General features: G+C 45.0%; 1 pseudogene; it reads left to right on the forward strand.

Moving 5' to 3' along the window:
- The first annotated feature begins 7,280 nt into the window (after positions 1-7,280).
- Positions 7,281-7,856, forward strand: Rpl11-ps6 (ribosomal protein L11, pseudogene 6; annotated as a pseudogene).
- Positions 7,857-13,083: the final 5,227 nt, after the last annotated feature.

Consider the following 13,083-nt stretch of genomic DNA (forward strand, 5'->3'; position numbering starts at 1 on the left):
CTATCATGGGTTATTTTTTTCACAAAATCAATATATTTAAACTATTATTTTTAAAAGAGTGTCTACATAAGGTATGAGATTTTCTCTTTGTAGCTATGTGGAGAGTCAATGTTGCTACTACTAAATTATGTGGCCACCCACAGAGCTGCTTTGTAGGAGGGGTAGAATCTGAGACTACAGAGAAGCCCTGTAACTTCATGGGAGTCCAGGCAGCCTCAGGGATGTGTGGAGAGGATGCAACTAAGGATGATCTGAAGAATGTAATGTCTGTTGGGTTGTGAGGGACGACGTCTGGAGAAATAGCTGGGTGACACTTAAGCAGGGGATGGTGCCAGGGTCCTACAATTATGAGATGGGGTCATGAACTATCAAATCCAAAGGTGGTTGAGGCCAGTATGTTTAATTTTCAGGTGTTCTATCATTGATCAGAACTTCTGTCTGTGAGTCCATGTGACAAACATTACCCTCAAAAGGCCAAGTTTAAATTTAAAAAAAAAAAGAACAAAACCTGTTGAATCATTATTTTACTAATAATAATAATAAATAAAATACTAGATTCTGGGGAGGACGGGAGGAAAAGGTGCAGTTGGACATAAAAAAGGAATAACTTCTAATGTCCTATAAGTATGGCAGACAACAGTCAATTAAATCTTTCAAATTAGCTAGCAGACAGGATTTCGAATATTCCTGACACAAACAATTGGTAACCCCCTGAAGTGCCAGGTACCCATTGTTCTAATCTAATCATCACACACTGTATCCATGTGATGAAATGTTACATTCTATCCCTCAAACACATACAATTAGCATGACAATTAAAAATAAAAATAGGGGCTGGAGAACTGGCTCTGTGGGGTAGGTACTCACTGCCAAGCCTAGCAACCTAGTTTGATCCCCAGAACCCACATCTTGGAGATAACCAACTCCCACAGTTGTCCTCCGACCTCCACATATGCACTGTGGCATACAGTGTGCACAGACATAAATAATTAATTGGTTTTGGTTTTAATAAAGTATTTTTAAATAACTATTAGGAGAAATTTACATTTAAAACTCATTGGCCAGGCTGTGTCACATGTAATCCAATTTTCGCTTGGTAATCTAGATCAACCACCCTTCCTAACACGGTTATTCCTTCTTAGCCTGTTGGCTTAAGAGCATCAGAAACCCACAGTGGCCAGAGGGTTGTTTAAGCTTCCAGTTCAGTGAAATGTTGGTTGTGTCTCCTGGCAGGAGCACCCCACCCTCTGTTCATAGTTAGAATGCACAGATACCCTGAATTCCCTCAGCACAAAATCACACCCTTTAGCCAACATCTCCCTCATGTGCTCCTTATCATTTCCGTTTTACTTGCACTTCCTGGAGAGCACACCCGGTGGTTATTAGTAAGCTGGGAGGCAGTTTCAGAGAGATATAACAAAGCCATCCCACAAATAAACATACCCTTAGTGCACATCAGGGGATGTGCCTGCAGCTGAGAGAGACTGGGCAGGGACACACACACTTTCTGCTCTGCTTAGCCCAAGCCTAGAGCAGAGCAACTGTGGCCCTGACACACTAAGTCCTGAGTGGAAAGGCAGAACTCTCTCCTAGAAATGGGGTGAGAGGTTGCATTTTTTCCCACTGAACTACTACAAGACAAGTTTCATTTTACTGTTATTCATCAGTAGGATAATTACACAATGGATTCCTAAACTCCCGGAAAGATGTCCCAACGCAGTGGTTTCCAGTAGAATTTAGAAGCTTCTGGGGCTGGGACTCGGTGGTGGAGCACTTGGTTAGCATGAGAGGCCCTTTGTTTAGTCCCTCACACCACAAAAAACAAAGTCAAATAAATTACTGAATGAATTTTTTAAAACATTGAAATCATTTTTCCTAAATTTTTTAATTCTGTCACCAGCCCTCAAAAATCTTTAAATGGAGGTATATTAGGGCTGTAATATGTTTGTCATTGTCTGATCCATTTGTGTTGCCATATAAAAATACCACTGACTGGGTCTGTCTTAGCTTGGGATTTATTGCTGTGAAGAGACACCATGACCACAGCAACTCTTGTGAAAGAAAACATTTCATTGGGGCTGGCTTGCGGTTCAGCATGGCAGCAAACAGAAATGGTGCCAGAGAAGGAGCTGAGAGTTCTACATCTTGATCCATGGGCGGCAAGGAGGAGACTGGAATTCACCCTGGGCACAGCTTGAGCATAGGAGGCCTCACAGTCTGCCCCCTCATTAACACACTTCCTCCAACAAGGCCACTCCCATTCCAACAAGTCCATGCCTCTTAATAGTGCCACTTTCCATGGAGCAATCATTCAAATACATGAGTCTAGGGGGACCATACCTATTTAAACCACCACTGGGTCATTAGTAAGCAGTAGAGTTTTCATGGTTTTGGAGGCCGGGCAGTCCAAGAGCAAGATGTGCATGTTTCTGTGTCTGTTGAGGGCTGCCCACTTATTCCAGGATGGTAGCTTGTAGCCACACACCCTGAAGAGGAACAGCAGAGGGCAGAGGACAGAAAAGTGAATTCTCCAAAGCCCTTTTGTAAGAGCTTCACTCCTGCTCGCTAGACCTGCAGGCATAACTACCGAAAGGCCTCAGCGTAAGTGCTCTTCCCCTGAGATTAGACTGAGCATGGCTTTGGAGATGGCATAGATAAACTGCAACAGTGATAGATTGACATTCTTGTGATAACTCATCTTAATGAAAAACATGTTTCTGTATTTTATGCAGATCTAACTCTTAAATTTGGATTAGATTAAAAAATTCGCCACACACAATAACAATAAAATTAAAAAACAGCTTCAAACATCTTTTTTCAACTTAAGACATAAACAATGGCTTAAACAAATTGTGACACTCAGCACTTGTAGAGGCACACGAAATAAGTCAACCCTACACATTTCTGGGGACAGCGTAAGTCCGTGATAATTTTAGACCTATCATTTTCTCTAAAAGACTGTATCCTGAGATCATTTAATTTTAGAAAAAGCCTAAGGCACCAAGATGCTACTCTATTTCAGGACTCTTCATTCAGAGAAACTCAGCTCAAGTGGCTCGAGCCAAGAAGGGGAAAGTGCGCGTTCACAGAGGGGGAAATCACTTAGAGCAGACCTCACTCAGGTGGATGCTGCAGAAACTCACAGCTCTCCCCCCACCGCCCTCCCTCCCAGCCTATCTCTCAGACCTCCTCTCCACCCACATGTTCATATATCTTCACACATGTACAAATGCATGCCCTTACCATGCTCGTTACTTTGAGATTGTTGGCCTCTGTCTCTGAGTTCCAGGAGAAACCAGAAAGGTGCAGCTAAGTTACTAGGTGCTAACTGTGGAAAAGAGTAAGAGATGAAGGACCACCAGGGCTTGGTGTGCTTGTTTATTTGTGACGGGTTTTTCCTCTGTGTCGCCTTGGCTGACCTGGAATTCATTCTGTCTCTCATACGGTAGTCTGTTGTACTAAACTCTGCCATAACCACAGTGACCTGTGGGAGATACTAGCGTACATAAGCCAGGAGAGAGGAGGGTGGAAGCTCCATGCATGTGGGGCAGAACTGTCCACACTCCTGGAAAGTAACCCCTCATCGAGGCTCTGTAAGGAAACCCAATTCGCTGATGGTTTTCCAGAGTTAACTTTGGCAGTATCCTGTCTCAATTTGTCGGGACCTAGAAAGGAAGGGTAGATGTTGCTTACTCTCCTTGTGGGAAGGAAGTTTAGCCACATGGGGACTTTAGGAGGTAATTAGGTCATGAGGATGGAGACCTCAGAAATGAGATTGGAGCCTGGGGTAGTTTGAATAGGAAAGGCCCCCATAGGCTTATGTGTTTGAACGTTTGTTTTATGTGGAATGATAATATTAGGGTGGATGGACTTGCAAAGGACCCAAATTCAATTCCCAACATACCTGTCAGTCATCACTACACATAATTCCAGTTCTGTTGGAACCGACACCCTCTTCTGGCCTATTAGGGCTCTGCATGCACATGTACAAACACAGAAACAAATACACAATTTTTAATTTTAATTTTAAAGAGTTTAGGGAAATTGTTAATCAGATATGTTGCTTCACCCTTGAAATCTCAGCACTTAGGAGCTGAGGCAGAAGAAATGCCATGAGTTGGAGACCAGAAAAGACTCCAGAGCAAGGCCCTGTCTCAAAAATGCAAAATAATAAAAATGAAAAGAATTGTGTACAATCTAAATGTTGTGTTCGTCGTACCAGCCACCTTACTCTGTGACAAGTCTTCCACATGTTACAAAGGAAAGTCTTCAGATAGTATCAAACAAGCAAGTGATGACTATGTGTAGTCAGGCTACCTGGGCAGTAAACACAGTGCGTGTGTGATTTTCGTGCCTCAGCTCCATGTTATTTGAGCAGATGCTATCTGCCCATACATCCAACCAACAGAAGGCTTTTCTTGGCAGCAGCATTTCTCTTGTGCCTCTGTCTGTGTCTCTGTACACCACACCTTACAAATCATGAGGCCCAGCTGGGCCCTGTGGGACACACCTTTAATCCCATCACTCAGGAGGCAGAGGCAGGTGGATCTCTGAGTTCGAGGCCATCCTGGTCTACAGAATGAGTTTCAAGAGGGCAAGGGCTACACAGAAAAATCCTGTCTTGGGAAAACAAAACAACACAAAAGGCCTACCCCAGCTAACAGACGTATAGACTCATAGAAACATATGAAGACTGTACCACAGGACAAAACCCTGACGTATGAGTCAGAAGAGGCAGCGCCCCCTCAATCTCCTGTGACGAGGTCACCTTCTGTCTTCTGAAGTAACTAAAACTGCCAGGCAGTTGTAAGGAAGCCAACACATGACAGAGCATCTTTCCAGAGCACAGTACGCATCACACTGGGTTTAACCAGATGACTGTGGGAAGAAGATCTTTGTAATGGTTACACATTTATTTGTAATATATAGTATGAGGCGTCTGGTACTTCAAATTAGTTTTCATGGACATTACTGACAAAGATAATTTAAATAGGCATGCCTAGTGAAGTTGTCCTTGTCATTTGTAGTGCTGGCTTACAAATAGTGTGTGGGATGGCATTCAGGCAGGCCTGGGCCTCACGACTTCATCTAGGCCCAATATGTGGGTTGCCCAGAAGCCACGGCTGTGAGCCTCACCCCCAGGCTGCTGTTCCTGGGGTCCCAATCTTTCACAGGCTTCATCTCCCCAAAGAAGATAAGGGGGAGATCAGGGGTATTGTCAGGGAGCACAGAGAACAGAATGAAAGTTCCAAAAGTCTTCATCTGCCTCAGCCGGGAAAGTCTAGAAAGATGTGCATGTCCACACAGCCTTCTGGTGTATAGAAACAGGACCACCTTAGAATTGCCCCGTTTATTCTCAGCCAACCATCGGACTGAACCCAGGGAAGGACTGAGGGGCTGAAGGGGTTATAACCCCACAAGAACAATATCGACCAACTGGACCACCCAGTGTTCCCAGGGAACAAACCACCACCCAAAGAGTATACATGGAGGAAGCCACGGCTCCAGATAGTAGAGGATGGCCTTATCTGGCATCAACGGGAGGGGAGGCCCAGCATTGGGGGATGCTAGAGTGGTGAGGCAGGAGTGGGTGAGTGGGTGGAGGAGCTCCCTCATGGAGGAAAGGGGGAGGTGGGAGAGGGGGATGGGATGGGGCTTTATGGAGGGATAACTGGAAAGGGGGATATCATTTGAAATATAAACGAATAAAACGACTAATAAAAAAAAAGAATTGACCCATTTAAGGACATCTTTAACTGAGAGTTGGAATTTGTTGAGATGCACTGCCTCTGTCCCCATTCTACTCAAAGATGCTGTGCAAAGACTCCCTAAGTCACATACTACACAAGCACGAGGCCTTAGAGCCAAATTCTGGAGGCTCCGATGGGCCAGGTTTACCCTCTCTACTGATGCAGGGGCATGTCAGGTAAAGCTGAGAGAACTCTTGGATGGGAGAGGCCAAGGGCATCAGCTAGAGCCCAGTGTGAGGAAACACCCTGCTTTTCAGAAACCCATTGTGGTCTCCATGGGATCGATCATTCAGGCTACTGTCCGCTCTGCTGCTCCCTGTGACAAGAGAGACTGGCAGCCCGAGAACACACAGCCAGGCTGCGGCGGCGGCGGCGGACATGAGTGGGCCTGTTTCTCTCCAGGATAACTTTAAATGAGTCATTTAAGTTCTTGGATCCTCAACGTTTCATTTGTATAATGGGAACAAGCTTACTCTGCAAGTGTCTCCATGGTACGTGACATAAGGTGGGTTTGTACTTAGACGTGGGGCACAGAGATCACTCCAGAATCGCATGTTCTCAAGGAGCTGTCTGCCCCTCATGAATAGAGCAGCCAGGCAGTTTGTCCAGCCACCAGGGAATGACTCACTGAGCTGAAGATATCAGCTTTAAGGTTTGACTGCTGATGGTCATTAAAAGACAACCACAACAGAAACATCTGGTTTCAATTGAGAATCTACTCTTAATGTCCTCTGAATCAACTCAAGATTTCCCCTCCAAAACAATCCAAAGCTTTGTACTAAGTTTTACGGCTCCCGGGGGTGGGGAGTGGGGGTGGGGTGGGGTGGGGGTGAGATGCCCTTTATTTAAAACAAAACAAAATGACCTTGGCCACAGCACAGTTTGGAAGCATCTATCTTCCTGAGCCCTTCCATTAAGCGCACCTTCCAGACACTCACCTCAGATATTTGACCTTTCTGGCCCCTAGGACTTAACACACAGCGAATCTGTGGTGGGAAAATACCAGCACAATTTACAGCTAGTGGTGAGCTGAGCACTGTTTTTAGAAAGATACCTCCTAAGTATTGAAAGAGCTTGAAGGAGCTTGCAACCCCATAAGAACAACATTGCCAACCAACCAGAGCTTCTAGGGACTAAACCACTACTGAAAGACTATACATGGACTGACCCTGGGCTCCAACTGCATATGTAGCAGAGAATAGCCATGTTGGGTCACCAGTGGAAGGGGAAACCCTTGATCCTGCCAAGGTTGGACCCCCAGTGCAGGGGAACATGGGGGGCAGTAAGGGGGATGTGTGGGGAGAATACCCATATGGGGGAGGGGAGGATGTGGGAACTTATGGACAGGAAACCAGGAAAGGGAATAACATTTGAAATGTAAATAAAGAAATATATCTAATAAAAATTTTAAAAAACAACCTCCTAATGCTACAGTCATGCCCAATGGACCGCTTATTACAGAAACTATCCCACACAGCACCCTTACCATTACTTGTCCTTTATCTAATTATGCCTTTAGAAATGATTAGACCTGTTCTCCACCATGGCGCAAGATCAGGGTGAAAAGGAGAACCCCATGCGGGAACTTCGTATCCGAAAGCTCTGCCTCAATATCTTCGTGGGGAAGAGTGGAGACAGACTGACCCAAGGTGTTGGAGCAGCTCACAGGCCAGACCCCTGTGTTTTCCAAAGCTAGATACATCGTCAGGTCCTTTGCATCCGGAGAAATGAGAAAATCGCTGTTCACTGCACTGTCCATGGAGCCAAGGCAGAGGAGATTCTGGAGAAAGGCCTGAAGGTGCGAGAGTACGAATTACGGAAGAATAACTTCTCAGATACCAGCAACTTTGGCTTTGGGATTCAGGAACACATTGACCTGGGCATCAAATATGACCTAAGCGTTGGCATCTATGGCCTGGATTTCTATGTGGTGCTGGGTAGGCCAGGTTTCAGCATCGCAGACAAGAAGCGCAGAACAGGCTTCATTGGGGTCAAACGCAGAATCAGCAAAGAGGAGGCCATGCGCTGGTTCCAGCAGAAGTATGATGGCATCATCCTTCCTGGCAAATAAACTTTATCCAAAGGCCAATAAAGTTTTCTCAGAAATGCAAAAAAAAAGATTAGAAATAAAATGGCTAGAATATGTAGTTTGCAAGCTTTTATTTTTGGTTTTTGTTTTGTTTTCTTTTTTGATTTTTTAAGACAGGATTTATCCACATAGCCCTGACTGTCCTGGAACTTGTTCTGTAGACCAGGCTAGCCTCGAACTCAGAGATCCACCTACCTCTGTCTCCTGAGTGCCTGACTCAGACTTTATTTTTTTAAACAAGAAATATATATTGCCTCTCAGAACATTTTTTTAAGCCAACTTACATTTCTAACCATCGTGTACAAAAGAATCATTGGTCTTCTCATCAACTCTTGGTCTTCACCAGTCTTCTGGAAGAAAGGTCAGCTTATTTTTAATTTGCTTTTCTTTGGTTACTCATTAGCGAAGCAACTTTTCATTATTTTAATTATATTTGTTTGTTTATGTATTCACAATGTGGATGGGTGCACACATAGCACAGCATGTGTGTGGAGGTCTAGGGACTGCCTGTAGGAGTCAGTTCCCTCAATCAAGTGGCTCCCAGGATCAAACACCGGTTTCCAGACTTGGCCTCAGGAACCTGCACTCACACCAAGTCATCTCCCTGACACTTTTTAAATGTTGAGTTTTTTTTTTAATATTTGTTAATTTTTATGTATGTGTGTCACAGCACACAAGTGAGGAATGCCCTCACACTTTCCTCACACGGTCTACCACTCTGTGTATGGCATGACACAGAAGCTGCCAAGGGCTGGTCCTGTCTCTGCCTCCTGTCTTAGCTTAGGAGTACTTAGATTTTAGACACACACCGCTGAATCTGAGGTTTCTTCTGGGAATACAAAACTCAGGTATCAGACTTATCTGCAAGCTCATACCTATGAGTCATCTCTCTGGCCCAAACATCTTTTTTAATCAACACATAAAATCGTTTCTACTTATAGGGTATTTTGGTGGCGGGAGGGGGTGTGTGTTTGCTTCATTTCTGAGAACATGCTATGTAGACCAGGCTTGACCTAAAGATATTCTTGATGATTCTGAGTTCTACACTTACACTTCTCATAAGCATTTATTTATACCCATTCTACACATCTTAGAAAATACAACTTAATTAAAATGTCATGGGTCTTTAGAAAATCAATAAAGGGGGCTGGAGAGATGTCTCATCGGTTAAAAGCACTGACTGCTCTTCCAGGGGTCCTGAGTTCAATTCCCAGCAACCACATGGTGGCTCACAACCATCTGTAATGAGACCTGATGCCCTCTTCTGGTGCATCTGAAGACAGCTACAGTATATTCATAGACATTAAATAAATTAAATATTTAAAAAAAGAAAATCAATAAAGGGACAAAAGAGAAATTTTTACAAACTAATGTGGTGGTTTGAATAAAAATGCCCCCATAGGCTCCTATATTTCAGTGCTTGGTCATTAGGGAGCAGTGCTACTTAAGAGGGATTAGGAGGTGTGGCCTTGTTGGAGAAAGTGTGTCACTAGGCTTTTGGATTGCAAGTGCTCAAGTGTCACCCTCTTCCTGCTGCCTTCAGATCTCTGTGTAGAACTCTCAGCTACCACATTTTCGTGCCACCCTGTTCCCTGCTATGAGGATAATAGACTAAGCCTCTAACTGTAAGCCAGTAACTCAAGTGCATGCATGCACACACACACACACACACACACACACACACATACACACACACAGGTGCTTCATTAGCTATAATTTTGAACCATCACATAAGGCTAGATGCGGTGCCACATGCCTTTAATCACAGCATTTGGGAGGCGGAGATGAGTAGATCTTTGGGAGTTCAAGGCCAGCCTGCTCTACATAGAGAATTCCAGGCCAGCCAGGACTTTATTGTGAGATTCTGTCTAAATAATACTTTAATTAAAAAAAAAAACAACTTTAAGAACAACAACAAAGCTCATTGGTTAGAGGGCCAGAAGCTCAGATCTGAGGACTTTGGAAGGCTTTGTCCTGCTTCCTTTCATAAATGTGAGTTCAGCACCAACTCTGCAGGAAGTGGACGGCAATGCATTAGCTATGAAAAAGCACAAATGCCACCAGGTAAAAATGATAAATATCCTTACATAACTCAAGAGAGTCACATCGACTTTTCAATGCTTCAACACTACTAGGCTGAATTGAACATTTTGTTATTTTAGCTTTGGAAATTAAATACAAGTATACACTTGAGGAAAAAAATAGAGATATTACCTAATATGCTCTGATGAATTCATGAATTCATATGAGTTCTTCATATGTGACAATAGGACCCATTTCTTTAAACTCTTCTCAGCAGGGCAGGGTGTGGTAGTACTCGGCTTTAATCTCACCACTCAGGAGGCAGAAGCAGGTGGATCTCTGTAAGTTTGAAGCTAACCTCGTCTACAGAGCAAGTTTCAGGACAGACAAGGCTACACAGAGAAATCCTTTCTCAAAAACAAACAATCCACAAAAGCTCTCCTCGGCAGCTGAGGCCAGTGTACCTGCAATCCAAGCATTCAGGACACAGAGCCAGCAGCTGTCTGGCTGGGAGTACAGAAGCTAGCCTGGGATATATACACAAGCTGAAGGTACACATAAGCTAACCTGGGCTACAGGGTAAAGTTCTTTCTCAAACAGCAAACTCCTATGCTCCCATCCAACTAACGTTTTTAACATTGGCCAGATTCATGGTGGTGTGGGCACTAAGGACACAGAGGCCAACAGTAGGTTCTGGCATCATCGGGCTAGCATCCTAGCAGAGAGTGCAATAAGCACCATATGGCGTTGGTTCACAACAAAGGCCTGGTGGAAAAGCAGAGTAAGTTGAGGATACACAGTGGTAGGGTAGGGCAGTGCATGGGGCAAGATAGACAGGAAATCTGCTTCAGAGAGGGGCATTTGAGCAGGAATATGAGTGAAGACGATAAGAGGAATGCACACAGACACCTAGCAAAAGAATATCACCCGGCAGGAGGATGCCAGGAGCAAAGGCCTGAGAGGGAATGAGAGAGAAAGTCACCTCCGAGTGAGGAGGAAGAGGAGGAGAAGGGGTACAGTGAGGGAAGGCAGAGACCAGGTCAGTAGTGGCCTGGAAAGCCACTTTAAAGTCCATAGATTTTGTAGGACTGGAGGCCACTGGAGGACTGAGGAGAGGGAGGGACATGAGGTGGCTCTCTTTTCATCGTGGGGGGAGGGGAGCAGAGAGGAACGGGACCAATCTTGTTACCGTGTAGGGAATCGAGTCAACACATGGACTTGGTTTCTTTTTCTGCCTTTCTGGCATTTCTTCTACCACCCTGGTTAAGAACCGTTTTAGAGTTTTTCAATAGTTCAGCAGCAGTGGAGTGCATAAGATTAGCCAAGTCTCCAATCGAAGATGCGTGCGCTTCAGAATCATGGCTTCGAGAGTTATTGTAAAGTTCACCCGTCCATGAAATGTGAAATGCTTGGGTCGAAAATTACTTCCAGCTGTTTGTGAAGATATACGGGTGGTGGGGTGGGGTTGAGGGTGGGGGTTGGGGTGGAGGGGCGATGGGGGGCGGGGTTGGAAGGGGTGGGGGCAGGAGGTTGATGATGGTTCATGCATCCCAAAACCCTTGAGGCGAACAGCTGTGGTGAGTCTTAACAATGCTTCTTTTAGGAAAGAAGGGGCCAGTGCTGTTTCAAAGAAGAGTTGTATGGAAACTGGGACTACACGGCTGTGGGACAGAGGTGAAGAAAATGAGGAAGAAATGAGCAATGGAATGGGAATCTCTGCACTTTATGTGTGACCCAGGTGCCGTCAGCAGTAGACCGCAGGGGTGAGGGTATTCCACTAGGTTCCAGTGGATAGTACACATTGCCAGCGGTTCAAGACTGACCCTTATCCTTCCTTTCCTCCTAGTATACGGGATCAGAGTTTAGTACAGGTCAAAACTGATCTAAACTGTTGGTGATAGGGCTCAGTTGGGAGAGTGCTTGTCTCGTATACAGAGTCCTGGGTTCTAGTCGCAGCACCATGTAAAACCAGGTGGAATGAACTCAGTAACTAGAAGCTGCGGCATCAGTTTAAAGCCATCTCCGGCTACACAGTGAGTTTGAGAAAAGTCGAAGCTAGAGGGTGGGAGAGAGTCTGAACTTAGCCCATCTTTCCCGGCCATAAAACTCAGTTCCCACCAGTGAGATCTAAGCAAAAAGCCATTCAGGGTCAGGGTCTGAAAGAGTGGCTTTCCTTATAAAGAGCTGCGAACAAAGCTATCTTCCTTATGGTTGAACACACTGGTTGCACTCCAGACATGCTGCAACCATTAAGAAAAGGCCAGGAGGTTCACCAGGATCAATTACCATCCTCCACCATCCAAACCAACACCATTAGATGCCTGCTTCCAAACTTCTTTAAAAAAAAGAAATAGACATTTGTATGTGTTTAAGGCTGTGTGGATCTTGTTTGCTGTTGCTTACAGAAAAAAAAAATTGAGACAAAATCTTTCTAGAAGATCCCTGGCTGGCCTGGAACTTATGATACAGACCAGGATAGTATGGCTGCTTATATTCTAATGCTAATTGAATCCTTTAGAACTGCAGGAGAGGATCCGTACAGAGGTTCTAGGGAGCTGCCCCCAGTTAATTCTGACTGGTAAATAAAGATCCCAGCAGCCAATAGCTGGGGAAGAAAGACAGAGGCACGATTTAGGATTCCTGGGCTTGGGACCTTGAAGAGGAGGAGGGGGGAGGGGAAGAAGGAGGAAGAGAATGGGGAGGAGGAGGAAGGGAGATGCAGTGGCTTAGAATGCAGGAAAGAAAAGCAGAGCCTCCATGTAAAGGGACCAAGAGAACACAGCCCAGAGGGCTGCTCAATTGGGCCAAGAGCAGCCAAGGTGGAACACAGACATTAGTAGTAACTCAGAATTGTCAGTGGGAGGTAGACTCTAACAGCATGGAGGGGAGGCAGCCGCCCAGCTACTGTGCTGCCTAAGGCAGATTAAAGTATAGAGGTTGTGCGTGTGTCTTTCATTTGAGAACATTAACTGTTGACGCAAGTAGTAACCCTGGTTGGGGATTTATTAAAATATTAATACTACAGATAGTCTCAAGTTCAAAGAGCCACCTGCCTCTGCCTCCCAAGTCCTGGATTGAAGGCCTACACCACCACACCCAGTTTCATTTTCTTTTATTAAGACAGGAGCTTGGGGCTGGGGATTTAGCTCAGTGGTAGAGCGCTTACCTAGGAAGCGCAAGGCCCTGGGTTCGGTCCCCAGCTCCGAAAAAAAGAACCAAAAA

Source organism: Rattus norvegicus, chromosome 9 (assembly GCF_021556685.1).
Source record: "Rattus norvegicus strain SHRSP/BbbUtx chromosome 9, alternate assembly SHRSP_T2T, whole genome shotgun sequence".
NCBI lineage: Eukaryota > Metazoa > Chordata > Mammalia > Rodentia > Muridae > Rattus > Rattus norvegicus.